Here is a 16,119-nt window from a genome sequence, read left to right as displayed (position 1 = left end):
TGCTTTGGGCGGCTGGGGCAAGAAGACCAGAGGTTGAAGAAGCACTACGGCCGTTGGATGGACATCGTTAACCACGCCGCGCCGAGAGCACCAGGGCGGTGGACGACGGCGAGGCCTACGAAGGGAACAACACGGAGCCGGGAAAGACACGGCAGTGGCTGCCCACGTGGTGGAGAGTATGAGGGTTGACTGGTTCGGCTGCCGTCGCCGGAAAATAACAGGAGGTGTGGGTGAGTAGAGGGATAGACAGGCCAGGGATGCGAGTATGATGGGGCCGTGAGGCCTGCCTGGCAGCACTGCCGTCCACAGGAGGCGGGAGCAGGCGGTTCCGATGGCGCTGGTTTGGGTGGCTGGGGCAGGAAGATCAGAGACTGAAGAAGCACGATTGCCGTTAGATTGACATCTAACGGTCTGATGCTGGTAGAGTCGATTGTTGACTACGTTTCTTTTTTGAGAAACCTTGTGTACGCATGAACTTAGTAGGCCCACAAGTCAGCCTCCAAATCTGTGGCAGACAACATAAAGCCCATTTGCTATTTTTTATAATTTGCAGCCCATTTGTTAATTCTTAAGTAATTTATTACAGCCCATTTTCTGCCCAGGACCACGGTCAAAAAGGTCAACCTTATTTTGCATATTCGGTGGAGTCCGAACTATTGTAATCCCGAAATGATAAACATTTTTTAAGAACTTATTGATTTGCCAAAAAATCATTTTGTTTTTGTAAGCAAATAAGACGTGGGACAATTGAGTTGGTTTAAGGGAAAACCAGTGGTAAAAAATCAGCGCCGGGTGGGAAAAACAACAAAAATAAGGATGTAAATATGAAGAGGGAATTTTATGTGTTTTTAATATAATGATACGTGTATATGAACTAGTAAAACTATAGGTAGAGATTAGAAAACGGATGTAGGACATGTGTTTCAAGAGGATAATAGAACTGGGCTGTGTGTTTGATTCAATAAAAAAACTGCCTGCGGATGTTGTAAGACAAAATATAACTAACGCTGATGGGCCAGAGGCCAGTAGATACCTGCTGGCTCTTTGTGCCCCGTTGTCGTCATGGGCTGGGCCTGTTAAAAACAAAACCAACCCTGGGTAGTCTACAGCCCAGTTGAAACTTGCTCGACCTAAAAAAACAATATACGTGCTCAATAAACGAGAGAATTCTGCAAGTACAGACTGATAACTGGGATGCAGCACGGATATTGTTTTTTATCGTGATAATAAGTGCATGCACTTGTTTCGAAGAAATTGGAGAACTGGGAATTCGAACGGCGGGTGCTTATGCTACCCATCAAATAAAAATCAGGTGCCTGAAAATTCATTTCGAAACAAATGATTCAGCTTTATATCCACGTCGACCCTCGGCATGATGGTTGGAAGAAAATGCAAGTTCATACCAAAAGATCGTTAACAAAAATACCAACTTGCGGACGACAAGGTAGTACAACTACCAATACCAAACTAACTTATAATCTTTTTACTCCTGGCCCTAGTGTTTGTCTGGTAGAAAATCTTGCAGAGGACCAGCTCCCGCTCCTTCTCTTGCTCTAGGTCCCCGAGGTGGTACTGGTGCATCACCCAGTTGGTCCTCTGCTGGTCGAAGTTCTTGTTGGTGTGCAGCACCAGAACCTTTTTTGCTGCCCGTCTGCCGGCTGTTGACCATCACCGGCAAGGTATTGCCGGTCTTGTGCCACATCGCGTGCATGCCGCACTCCGACTGTATCTTGCGACGTGTCCACGTGCCCCTTTTGAACACCCTGGAATTGCGTTGGAAGAAATGCTTCCTTAGGCCACTCAGTGTGATACCTGCAGTATTGTGGAATACATGTTTTAGTGTACCTAGTTGGCATTTTCATAACATCTTTGGCATGTTGCAGTCACTTGTTTCACTTTTTATTAACTGTCAAATTGTAATTGCTTCACCAGGTCTGCGTCTAAAAAGAAAAATAGAGCTATAAACAAAGGAATGTGTTTGTGCAAGTAGACGGCCGATCGGTGTCTTACCTGGAAGTTTCTCAGGTTGGGTGTAGCATATGCCGTGCTCGCTATCGATGGTTGGTATGAACAAATCGATGAGAGACTGAAATCTCGCGCTGTCAGCACTCACTTTGGCCTCAAGGTGCTCGATCGGCTCCTGATCCGTGGGATCGAACTTCTTCAACTTGCATCGGTAATTCCAGTTATATGGTACTCAATGTATGATCAATCGACTGTTTTAAGTGAATGATGAAAGATTTCGACAGGTAAGTGGTACTCCAAATCTGAAGTCCAGAATACCCAAACACGCCGCCAGGATTCTTGTGTCACCTCACGCGCAGCGTGTTGTCACGTCAATTCAATGTGTGGACATGATGAATAATTTGACCGACGTATACTAGTACTGCTACTGTACTACTTACTAGCCGTATTTAGTGTCACAATTTATACATAGGTTTAACTAACAAGTATGCACTTGAAGCCTAACTGATATATATATATATATATGGCTTCTGCACAGCATCTCCATCATCATTATCAGTACATCCTACGCAGGTGAGTTAGGATGCACTTGATCCCAGGAAGGTATCTATCCTTCAAACTAGAGGAGTGCTTCAAACTAACAATAGTACATAATATCCAACAAAAGAGGGTCGTGCTACAGCAGCAGAATACATGGCTCAGTCTAGATATCAGCACGAATCAAGTTGTGCATATTTGCTGTTGGCATGAACCACATCGCCGCATGTCGGGTTTGCAAAATCCATCCATCGCATGGAAGCTTGATGCCTTTCACACACTGAAGATTATCTAGCAACAAGCTATGTCAACGAATCTCTGGATATGGTGATTCATGAAACCCATTGTATGATGTGTAAACACAGCCCCCCCTCGCGAATGGAAGTTTCATAGCACAGTAATCATCGCCGGTGATATGATCGATGATTGGTTGGATGATCGGATAATTGAGCCGGAGGAACAAGGAGTGGTTGCCGAGGCTGTAAACCCGCCTCCAGTTGAATACGCCTGGCCCAACGGAGCTGGGATCTTTCTTGAACACGAAGCAGCCATAGCCATCAATGTCACGAATGCCCCATGCATTGTATTGCATGTGGTTTGATGTAATGGTTTGGTCAATTTGGTACGTGCGAATGAGCATCAAATGACCGCCGTCAGCTGAACGAGCGATAAACCACCACCCATTGGCTGGTATGATTCCAGGTCCTGGAATCATGAAGGCCAGCACATTTGCGTCTGCTGCAACAATTCAAATTGGAGACCAAAAGGACAAAAATAAACAATCATGTTCAGAGTATGTGTGGAATTAAGATTATTATAACAGTGACACATATCATAGACAGATAATTGCAATGCCGTGGTCATAATCATACCCCAAGTTAAAAAATAAGCCAATGGCTTTCATATTCTAGCAATATGTCATGGTTCAAACATCATGCAACAATGAGAGGAAAACAGCTATGACAGCCCCTACTCATATTCTACCATAGCACTTACTACTACTGTTCTCATATCAACTCTAAGCAATAACATGCGTTGTTATAAAAATCTTGTAAACGAGAGTAACATATAGAAATCATGATGTTATGCTCATAATATGTATTCTAACAATCATTAGATGCCAATTGTTCTCATATCAACTCTAACAATAACATGTGTGGTCATAAAAATCTAGGAAATGAGAGGAACATATAGCAATGATGTGGTTATAGACATGCTATGCATTCTAAATTTGTGACAAATGAACAGGTAGTCGTATTCATAAGGTAAAGATGAGATGAGATAGAACAATTACACGACGATAGATTCTGCCAGTATAGGCAGCCAATCTGTGCGTCGACCGTGTAAACGATGCCATCGTGCACTATAGCATCAGACAGAAATGTTGCCTCAACAGGATTGATGATGAGCCATAACCATGTATGGCGACCGGATTCCAGATAGACTAATCCCATGTTGAACAAGGAAATGAGCTTGTAATCCATATAGTCTTCTGATGGTGTGGGCACTTCGTAGATTACAACTTTCTGCAAACAGAGGTCGAGCCAAAAGCTTGACGCGTCTCGTGCGTAGTAGGCAGGAGTGTCCGGCGGGCCACAAGGCTCGATGGCGGCAGTATCCAACGATGGAAGGGTGATCTCTCGCTGGGTGTAGATATCCACAAAATGCCACGGACTACCGGTGTGGTGGATGAGGACGATCCAGTTGGTCTTCATGCCCGCCCAGTAGTGGCCGTGCATGAAGGACAGGTGGACGAGTAGTGGTAGCATGTCGAGGGGCACCACGGCAACCTCCGTAGGATGGTCAAGTCGGTGTCTGGGCCACCTGCGAGGATCGGGCATCAGCAAGCAGGGTGTCTTGAAAAGAGCCGGCCGGTTGCAGACGAGTAAACGATACAAAGACACCAAGCATGCGGCCAGACGGACGGTGCTGAGTCGGTCCATACGACTACAGATCTGCTCCAAGAGAACATCGGGGAGGGAATTCCAATCGCGGCTCTGCGTGTCAGTCGGTTCTGCTATTAGGGTTTTCGATGCCTGCGAGCCAGCGGGGAAGTGGATTTGGGCGGGCGAGCGAAGAGCTTCTCCTCCTGTGGCGGAGCAGTGAGCGGGGGGATATGGTACGCGCGAGCTACCAAGGAAGATGGTGCGGGCGGGCGAGCAGTGAGCGGGGGTAAATGGTGTGCGACCGACGATGGGGAAGAGAGGAGGAAGAAGAAGAGATGGCAGTACTGAGTAAGGCTGATTTAGTAACACCAACACACTGGTTTAGCTTATTAATTATGTGTCCCATCTGTTGCAGCGTGTATTGTCACTTCACTGCGAAGACTAGTTGAATAGTTCTCTCTGACCAAGATAGGGAATAATGGATCGCGAGGACTTCCTTTCTACAGTATCTCTATGGCTCTACGCTCACTTCACTCATTTTGCTCCGTACCTAGTCACTTGTTGAAATCTGTAGAAAGACAAATACTCCGTATTTGGGAACAACGGGAGGCTTTTACTCCGTACTATTTGGGAACAGATGGAGTATCACCATATGGAGGGAACAGAGGAAGCTTGAAATATGAACATGTCAACGGGAGGGAGTAAGCCCCATGCATGCATGCATGCAACATGCAACACTCACACGTACACATGGACGCACGCAACACTCACGCACCCATGCGGCACACAGCACACGAGCAACACACACGCTCATGCTCAAGTGCTCAACCTACTCCCTACGTCCGTGAAAGACTATACATTTAGAGATTTACACATTGACCAGGGCATAATTAACACCCAAAAGTAGCAGACTTATGTGTGCATGCGACCATTGAGATAAGAAGATTAAATGAAGGCCGTTGCATGCTGTAATTAAGGATAGACATGTAGCCTATACCTACAGCACAAGTTGGTGCATTAGTCAATCAATATCGATTTAGATTAAAGGCTAAATGCATTGGAAGTGTAGATGTACATCATGTACTACACTCTTTGTTTTATAGCCAATGTACACTCTTTGTTGGAAGACCGAGGGAGGACACGTGCATGCACTCACATACACAGCCAGGGCGGTTCACGCGCAAGGGTTGGACTCGTGTCACGCCTGCGTAAAGTTTTGTTTAACTGATTTCTTTGCTCTGCCAACTGACAGGTGGGACCCAGAAACCAGGTGACAATTTAACTAGTCAACAAAGTGCCACGTCGACTATGTGGCCGGTCAGTAGGGTGCAATATGGTGCTCTATGATGAGCTAGTGATCGTATAATCGCCGCAAAACTATATATAGTGACCGTAAAGAGCGTATTGTTACATACATTGACCGCCAATGTATTTTTCTCGTTTCACATTAAGCCATATTAATCGGAAAGGACGCAGTATGGACTACTACTACTAGTACTAGTACTGCTTTGATGTGTCCCGTCAACTCGCCGAACGAGGAGAAGGTTGCTTACTACGCCTCTCCCTCACCCACGCGCGCAGTGGTTCGCAGGACGAGGAGAGGGTTTTGACTACAGCGTCCTCTCCCTCTCCCTCACCCTCGTGGTGGACGTGCAGCAGTTCAATCGGTGTCAGATTGCCAGAAGCATATTGTACACTAGTATCATCATTGTTAGACCTTCCGAAGAGGCGAAGAGCCAAGTGCAAGGTTCACACGAGTACGAACTGTTGAACCTCCCGAAGAGGCAAAGAGCCAAGCGCAAGGTTTTATAGGAGTTTTCATCCTAGTAGGAGTGTACTACAACTATAGCGAACGATGCTACTGTATGATGCCGCCACGTCACGTATATCCAAAGCTGTGCCACCTTTTTTTCTCAAAGAGCATGTTGGAGCCCGTGCAACAACCACACAAGTTGCACGTACACATAACACATTTACTAGTAATAAATTCTAAAGGACAAATGTCAGTATGCCACACAAGTTCATCTCCAATTCATGTGATAAATTTGTGCACGACTAGTCTACATATATTCACAGCGCTACCGTTCACAATTACCGTACTCCACTTACACGTTATAGATGGGCTACATGTCCTCCTCCAGGTTCCAGTCCCAGGTGTTCTTCATGGATGGCACGATCCATAGCGGTGGGCAACGGGAATCATTGTTGCAGCTTTCTAGTCCGGTTCCACATGATGGAGCGGCATAAATCAGGGATAGCGTGTCCCAGCATGTCGTTCATCCGGCAGTGTGCACTGAAGACACAACCATGCTTCATGAACGGCAAGCCTTCCGTGTCGGGCACAGAAGGTGGCATCCGCTTCATAATGGGGTAGTTGTCCCCGATGAAAAGCGAGTACTCTCCAAGAGTGTTCCTCGGCACCCACGTAGCATCACGAGGGTCGAACTCGGCGCCGTTCATATGGTACACGCGGCATCCCAGATCTGGACACATGGTGACGCACATAGTCAAGGTCCATGCATAATAATGTTGTGCTCAAATATGGCAGTCAGTAATACTGTGCAGCAAATAGTACTACTCCGGTATAGAGGAAGTAAAATAACCGGCTTATTATATATAGCCACTCTTGGCTACATGGATGAGATAGTAAGACATGGAAAAACAAAAATGGTGGCAGCTAGTGGGTTCAAGTCTTCAAGGGCCTAGCTAGCTATACGCGTCCTCCAAGGTAAAAAGTACTACTACTAGTACTACAAAGTATACTACTAGTACAATAATGAAAGAGAAGGCGAGAGGGTTAAAAGATGGAATACCTGGGTAGATGGTGACGGTCCGATCGTGGTAGATTGTGTGACCATGTTGCACATCAGTGGTACCATGGGTAACAACTGCTAAGATAGTTGATCCCAATATGCCAAAGTCAGCTACAAGGTTCCTGGTTAGACCGAATCGCGGATGCAAATGCACATCAAGGATCTATGATCTTATTTTGATCGGGGGACGACTGGTCCCTGCAAAATAATGGAGTACCATTAGGGATGCAAATGATGGTTTGTGCATTCCGTTTGTAATCTCCCTACTGTAGGATGGCAACCAGATGAAACAAGTCCCTTGGCTTGTCACCGCGAAGATGCGGCCTAGATGGCGCACGGCGTCTTCGAATGTGTAGGGGTACAAATCTGCCGCCGCCAACATGCGCGAGCCTCTGCCGTTACTGCCTCTTGCATTGATGGCAATCCTTATGTCGAACACCACGATGAGATAGTAATCATCGTAGCCACGTCGCTTTGTCGGTGGGTCCTCAATTGCTATCTTCTTCAATCTCATGTAGGCATCATCATACGTATTCAAGCCCAGCCAGTCCGGAAGGCCGATCCCAATGGTGGAGAAGGGGTCTACCGGAACGGCCGCACTGCTGTGGATGTTGTGCAAAATGATGGTGGTATCCGGCCGAAGGTATGCAAGCCAATCTTCGTTGGCACCGACCCAGACCTATATAAGATGGTGGGCAGTGGAGAAATTACGAGATGGAAATGGAATAACTAAGTACTACATGATGAAACTCCATTACTGACCTGCTCATCAGAAAAAATCCGACTACCTCTCAACGTCGGCAACTCTAGCAGAGTCAATGTGCAACCATGGCCAGGGAGCGGTGGACTGTTCGAAGGATTGTCCCATAGAAGAACCGTCTCCTCGAGGACACATGGAAGACCAAAAAGCATGGCCTGTTTAAGCAGCATCTTGAAAAAGTTGGTGCAGGAAGCACCGAGTCTTGCAGCGGTGAGGACGTCGGAGCGGCGTGCGATTTCTCCCACAGGATCGTCGTCCAAGGTCTCCCAGCCCCGACGAGGAGGAGAACCGCCTGGCGAATCCATGGGAGCAGCGACGAACTGCCTTCTCTTCGAGGGGAGGGGAACTAGCGAGGAGGAGATAAGAGCGTAGTAACCGCAGGGCCTCGTCCCTTCCAACTGTAGATCGTTCCTCAGCGAAGGGGTGAGGCTATTATTTACTACTAGCACTAGCATTATGGAACGTTATGGGATTGCATTATACTGTAAATAATAGCACTAGTAAGAATTTTTTTGGCACTAGGTAGTAGTTTTTGGCGTGGATTAAGAAATTTTGGGTATGTTTTGCCTTTTTTTGTACACGCCAACTAGTGTCAAAAAACGTCTTACATTATGTGACGGAGGAGTACGTACTCGTACTGTAGCAGTACTAGTACTACTTTTCTCAACTAGTAGTGCGATGTACTGTACTTCTAGTCTAGTCTAGTATAGTGCACCAGTTTTGAACTCTTGAATCTCAGGGCCAAGGAGCTATAGTTGGAAGTGGAGGGTACTACTGTTCTCTAGAACCATCGCTGTACTATCAATGCAGGGGAAGTACACCTGCGTAGTGGCCTAGTGGGTACTCTCAGTGCTCTATTCAGCCGCTCCTCTCACGTAGCTGGCCTACTCAGCCACTCCTCTCACGCACACACTAGCAGCCTGTTTATCAGCGATGGTTACTGCGGGGGCAGAACATTTGAGTTATTTGATACAGCGAGACTCGGCTTTTCGCTTCCATTTGTGGAGGTGTAATGGATCTCGTCGAACTTTGTTAGTAGTTCCTTCTTTATGAATGAGATGAAGCAAAGCTTTTGCCTCCGTTTCAAAAAAACACGTCAAGAGGAAATTTTTTAGTAGAGTCAATAATGGAGTGAAGTCCATGCATGCATCGCCACAAGCTATAGAGTAGTAGTAGAGCACTTTACGTACAGAGCCATATTGCATAGTTCCCAATGCCCCGCCAGGCTTTTCTGGCTCCTCGGGCTTAATTGGGAGGCGCTAGTTTAAATATGCTACTAGCTAATGAGGAAGCTGCAAACGAGGTGCAGCTAGGGCGAGCACGCGAGCCACGAGATGCTGGGAAGGAAACCCCGTTCACGTGGCTAGGCTGTCCAGTGCACCCAGATTGTGGGGCCGCACATCCGTTTGACTTCAAAACTCAAACTACCCGTGTAAAATATTGGCTCGCAGCGAAGTGTAGTAGTACTATTTTTTTAAAAGGCCGCCGTGCGTTCGGACGGGATCGAACCCACAAAAAGAGGTATACCTTCCCGCGACCACTAGTAGTACTCGTTGGAGTACAACGCAACCTAGAATCGCCTTTTGTCGCTAGTAGTACGTACATTGTTCCTTACAAGAAACCCCTTAGAGCATGCTTAATAGTATAGCCAGCTACTGGCTATAAGCCAGTGCCATGTCATCTACAGCCCATCTTATAGCCAACATGTACAATAATAGATCAAAAGAGTGTACTACTTTTTTATTATGTGGCCCACTTCTCATTCTCACAAAGTACCTAGGAGCACATGCTAGAGCTGGCTCTTCACGAAGAGCCCGCTTACCTTCTCTCTCCTCTTCTCTTTCCTCCAACTAAGAAGAAATATACTAGTTTATTTCTTATAGCCCGCTGACTCAGCTCTATTGTACTTGCTCTAATAATGCAAGAAACCACTAAAATGCCAAGAAACTACTACCACTTGCATACGTGGCAGACTTAAGATAAGACTACCTTATCAACCATTGTACATGCTCTTACCAACAAAAATCCTCGAGTGACCTCCTACCTCCGGCCCGTCCACCTAGTCATCCTCGGCCAGGGGACGCAGCTACCGCCGCCAGTAGAAGGTGAGGTCAAAACCGCCGGCGGTGCGGAGCCCATGTTGCGGCAGCCCGGATGCAAGCTCCGTCCGGCACTCGCGGTCGCTAGCTAGCCAAGATAGCTCCGTCCAGCTGCTTGTCTGCAAGGTTTGCTAGCTAGATTGGCACGGCAGCGCGGCGGCTTGCTCGCGCGCGCCGCGCTAAGGCTAGCCATCTGGCTCGAGCGAAGGCCAGCGCGGTGGCTTGCTGCTCGTGAGTCACGCTCGGGCCACCCTGCCAACCCATGCGGAGGCCAGCGCGGCGCCCGGCCCGTCCGGCAGAGCAGTGGCCAACTCGCTCATCACCGGTGCCACCGACAAACACGCATCAGTACTGTTTGAAGTAATGTTCGGGAAAAATAATGATTTGAGGGGGAATAACAGGATAGAAGCTCAGATGTGGGTCCCTCGTGTCAACGGTCAAACAAAATGTGTTAGTTTAAGCTGCCTCGTCAGCACGGACGTGTGGGCCAACCCTGTCATAAATGGGTTTAAACGAACCTAATCGGTAGGAGTACTAGGTAGTTTTTGGCGTGGATTAAGAAATTTTGGGTATGTTTTTGCTATTTTTTTTTACAATAGATTCTTCCTAGGGCTGGTTGAAAGTGGTAGTTTTTTGTTAAATACTCTACATATTGTAAGTAGGAGTGGAAGTTAAGCTTTGGAAGCCAATAAGCAAGGATAGTTACATAGTGCATATGTGTACATGATTGAAAGTAAATATCAACCATGAGTGACTAATATCTTGATGGAAAACTCGAAACTATGGAATACTAGGAAAAAAATGCATGGTTGGAAATACTAGCAATGTTCATGTCCGTTGCAACGAATCATAATTAGAATAATACTTATTCACAAACTTGGTACAAAACACTCTAATTTTGATATACATATGTCACTAGAGATATATTATGTTTCAATTAGAATATATTCCTTGAGCTGTTTTGGTGAGGTCAGGGAGGGATGTGGTTGGTTTTAAGATACTAATTATGGGGTTTTCTACAAATTGGTAGACAAGTGGGATGTTGGTGAGAAAAGGCAAAAACTTACCTCACAATCGTTAGATGTAGATCTAATGGTCAGAAACGACGGATGGCAGACACACCAGCATCACCAACTTAGTCTTGTCTAGGAGTACTAGCAAGATCCGTGCATGGCACGGAACATCAAGATGCAATTTTTTATAAAACACTTGTTGTGATTGACCCTTGGGAGTAATCCCATGTGTAAAAACTAATGATATCTCGAGAAATATGAGATAAGGTGCAGAGGAGTGGGGTGTGGTGGTGGTTGGTGGTCGGACTGAGCGGAGGCATGGGGATTGACGACGCCGGCAGCGGCCACCAGGCCAGTTTGTTCCAGAGGCTTCCTTTCTTAATTGCTCAACAATGAGGTTTGTTGGAGATAAGGATGAACGAGGGAAGGCCTTGTCTGCAAATGTAGAGAGGGGTGCGGGTATCTTTTAGTTTAATTTCCATCCGTCAGATATAGATCGGACGGTCTATATTGCAAGATGGCACACGTACCATCATCACCAACTCAGTTTTTTATAAGAGAAGAAATATAAGTATGGAGATACAAACGTATTATCGATACTTGCTTCCGTAAACTAGCATCTACATTCTATTCAACGCCTTGGCATGTGGGGCCTTAGCACAATGACTTCTCGACTGTGTAAAACAAAGATTTTCCCATCGCCGACAAGGAGGGGGTGACGGCGGCGCGCTTTTTGGCTTCCTCTAGTCCTAGTAGTCATACTAGGTGGTCTAAGCACATGTACTGCCATGACTGTTTATGAATAGACGGTAAGTTATTCACAGGGAAACCCTTGTTGAGCGTGTTTGCGAGAGAGAGAGAGAGAGAGAGAGAGTGCGTGTGTGATATGTTAGAGACTGAGGCAATGATAACAGATTATTTGTGTCTATGTGTGTGGAGGATAGAGAGAGACATGTACATGGGGCTTTGTGTTGTGTAACGCGGAGACATATATACATAATTAGAGAGTGAGTGTGTGAGATACACATGCGGACATGAGGAGAGATAAGGATCCAGATAAATGGGTGTTTGTGCATGTCTGTGTGTGTTTGTGCACGCGTTTGTGTGTGAGAGGGAGAGAGTTTATGTGGAGTAGAGAGACCACTGATGATGTAAACCTAGTATAAGGGAAGGGGGAATGGTGTGACATGTGTAGTACCGAGAAAGCACGGGTGCGGGCGGGGGGAGCAGACTATTTGGAAGACACATCGAGTGTGTGTGTGGGAGAGGGGTGTGAGAGTGAGAGAAAGAGAGAGCTAGCGACGGAGAGAGAGAGAGAGAGGAAGAGAGGGGGCGAGAGGGGTCGTTTGTGTCCATAAATGGCGTATAGATAGGGAGACAATGTTGATGTTGTCCGAAATTGGCCTATGAACGGAGACGCAAGGGAAGCGAGTCATCGTGTGTGTGATAGGGACTTCATGAGAGATCCAGAATAGATGGTGTAGAGAACAATGTGCGAAATCGAGAACGATTATACATTAGGGAGCTATGCAAAGAGTCACGACATATATGTATACAGGGAAGGAGTTGGGGCAGGTCCGCATGTGGGAGAGATAGAAAGAGGAGAGTGGTGCACAAGGAGACAAAGTGTGCTTGCTTGCAGTGGGGGTGGTGTGTGAGGTGAGTGTGCGAGAACCACATAACTAGGGAGATAGACGTTTGGGGGCGACGTTTTGTGTGTATGGGAAATATACACTCTACATAGTGTGTGTGCTTGGGTAAGAGAGATAGCGGGAGACCTAGAGAGTGAGGGAAGAGATGTGTGCATGCCCGAGAGACAAAGTGATAGAGACCTATGTTGGGGTCCGGACTTTACAAGAGAGAGGGGTGTTAATGTGCTTGTGTGTTGGTGTTTGGGGGAGAGAACGACTTCTCTCTATGTGTGTGTGTGTGGTGGGGGGGGGTTGACTTCAGATAAAGAGTGAGGTGTCTATATTTGAGGGACTTTAGCGTAATTGAGATATTGTGCACTCATGGTTGATCAATTTGTTTAACAATTTGTACTATGAGATAACGATACTTTTGAACATGTGTGATATACCTTGATGTACCAGAATTACAAACCTAAGATTGGAATTTTGGAATTCGACTCCATCATTAGCTTTTGTAATTCATTTAAATGGAGGTACATTTTTTAAGCCGGGATTTCGTGATTTCAAATTCATATATCAAACCTAGAGATATACACATACGAGCATGTTCAAACTTTATAATCATCCACTTTATTCATACACATACGCATTTTTGCTTTTGTCAGCGTATTTAGGATAAACACATTTGGAATTTCATTTGAATTGGACCGTATGATGGTATTTGCTTGTAGTAGCTCAATGATCCATATTTGAATTGAATGGACAATCTAAGTTTCGAGTTGGACACATTGATTTTCAAAACTTGCACATTTTTTTGCGTGCAAAACAAACAAATTGTCGGCCATGATATCATAGTCGGCCGTACGAGAGCAGAATACTTATAATTTTAGGTGCCAAAAGTTTTCAAACTTCCCGCTCACATCGAAATATCACGCGCCCAAAAGTTTAGCCCTGTGATATTCCTGTTTTACCCCTGCCACATGAACGGAAAAGGGCTGCTTTGGTAACTCCATTGTTTTCCCCTCTTTGTGTAACGCCCTCGATGCGGCTATATCTCCCACGTGTCGAAGCACGACTTAGAGGCATAACCGCATTGAAAGCAATGTCGCAAGTGAGGTAATCTTCACAACAACCCATGTAATACAATAAGGGAAAGAGAGATACATAGTTGGCTTACAATCGCCACTTCACACAATACATGAATAAAACATTACATCAACCAGATAGACACAAGGTCCGACTACGGAACCCAAAATAAAAGAAGAGAACCCCAAGTGCTACACAGATCCCTGATCGTCCCGACTGGGCTCCACTACTGATCAACTGGAAACGGAACAACATAAAGGACAAGATCTTCATCGAGCTCCTCCTTGAGCTTGGTTGCGTCATATGCACGGTTCAACGGCACCTGCAAGCTGGTTTTGGAAGTATCTGTGAGTCACGGGGACTCAGGAATCTTGCACCCTCGCGATCAAGACTATTTAAGCTTATGGGTAAGGTAAAGGTATGATGTGGAGCTGCAGCAAGCGACTAGCATATATGGTGGCTAACATACGCAAATGAGAGCGAGAAGAGAAGGCAAAAGCACGCTCGAACAACTATGATCAAGAACTGATCCTAGAACAACCTACGTCAAACATAACTCCAACACCATGCTCACTTCCCGGACTCCGCCGAGAAGAGACCATCACGGTAACACACGCGGTTGGTGCATTTTAATTAAGATCAACTTCAGGTTTTCTACAACCGGACATTAACAAATTCCCATCTGCCCATAACCGCGGGCACGGCTTTCGAAAGTTCAAATCCCTGCAGGGGAGTCCCAACTTAGCCCATCACAAGCTCTCACGGTCAACAAAGGATATTCTTTCTAGCGGGAAGGCCCGATCAGACTCGGAATCCCGGTTACAAGACATCTCGACAATGGTAAAACAAGTCCAGCAACACTGCCCGAATGTGCCGACAAATCCCGATAGGAGCTGCACATCTCTTGTTCTCAGGGCACACTCAGATGAGACTAGCTACGAGTAAAACCAACCCTCAAGTTTCCCCGAGGTGGCCCCGTAGGAAGCTCAGTTCGGACCAACACTCAGAGGAGCACTAGCCCGGGGGGTTAAAATAAAGGTGACCCTTGAGTCCACGAAACCCAAGGGAAAAGAGGCTAGGTGGCGAATGGTAAAACCAATGTTGGGCATTGCTGGAGGAGTTTTATTCAAGGCGAACTGTCAAGGGGTTCCCATTATAACCCAACTGCGTAAGGAACGCAAAATCCGGGAACATAACACCGATATGATGGAAACTAGGGCGGCAAGAGTGGAACAAAACACCAGGCATAAGGCCGAGCCTTCCACCCTTTACCAAGTATATAGATGCATTAATTAAATAAGAGATATTGTGATATCCCAACAAATAACCATGTTCCAAACATGGAACAAGCTCCAATCTTCACCTGCAACTAACAACGCTATAAGAGGGGCTGAGCAAAGCGGTAACATAGCCAAACAATGGTTTGCTAGGACAAGGTGGGTTAGAGGCTTGGCTTAACAATACGGGAGGCATGATAAAACAAGTGGTAGGTATCGCAGCATAGGCATAGCAAAAGAGCGAGCAACTAGCAAGCAAAGATAGAAGTGATTTCGAGGGTATGGTCATCTTGCTTGAAATCCCTCAAGGAAGAAGAACGAGTCCATGAAGAAGACAAACGGGCGTAGTCGAACGGGTCCTCACAAACGTGACGTTATCGGAACCAACCCGAAGAAGCAACACCGGAAAGAAGCACACAACATAGTAAACAAACAACACATGGATATGGCATGATGCACAACCAAGTATGATGCATGTCCGGTTTAATGATACATGGCATGGCATGGAAAAGTGCAACAAACAACACTACAACTTAAGTGGAGCTCAATATGCAACGGAGTTGCATATTGAAGAAAACACCACATGACTTATTTAGTTCTCTCTCGTTTATGTACCCAACAAGATTAAATGTTGATTAACATGGCAATAGGGTGAAGCATAATAAAACTACCTAACTAGGCAAGTTTAAATGAGGCCGGAAGCAACAAACAATAATTCCGGTAAATCCCCATATGCATATATTAGGTTTGGTACTGTTCTTCCCTAAACACAATTTTAGAGTTGTTAAACATGCAAAGTGATGCCACCATGTTAAACTAGGCATTTTTCTACCCCATTTACATATAAAGTTTGTTAGGTTTGATGCTATGGTTATTTAGTTATGAAATAAAGCATTTTAGCATGGCATTTAAGCAAATTTACTCAAACAACATTTTAAACATTTTAAACATGGATGAAAAGTGGCATATTATTAAACTAGACAAAATTCTAAGCAACTTTCATATAAGGTTTGTTTTAAACCGATGCACGGTTGTGAAGTTATTATATGCAT

The sequence above is a fragment of the Triticum urartu genome, chromosome 2 (assembly GCF_003073215.2).
Source record: "Triticum urartu cultivar G1812 chromosome 2, Tu2.1, whole genome shotgun sequence".
Taxonomy (NCBI): Eukaryota; Viridiplantae; Streptophyta; class Magnoliopsida; order Poales; family Poaceae; genus Triticum; species Triticum urartu.
The sequence above is the reverse complement of the archived record's forward strand: the minus strand, read 5'-3'. Positions refer to the sequence as shown.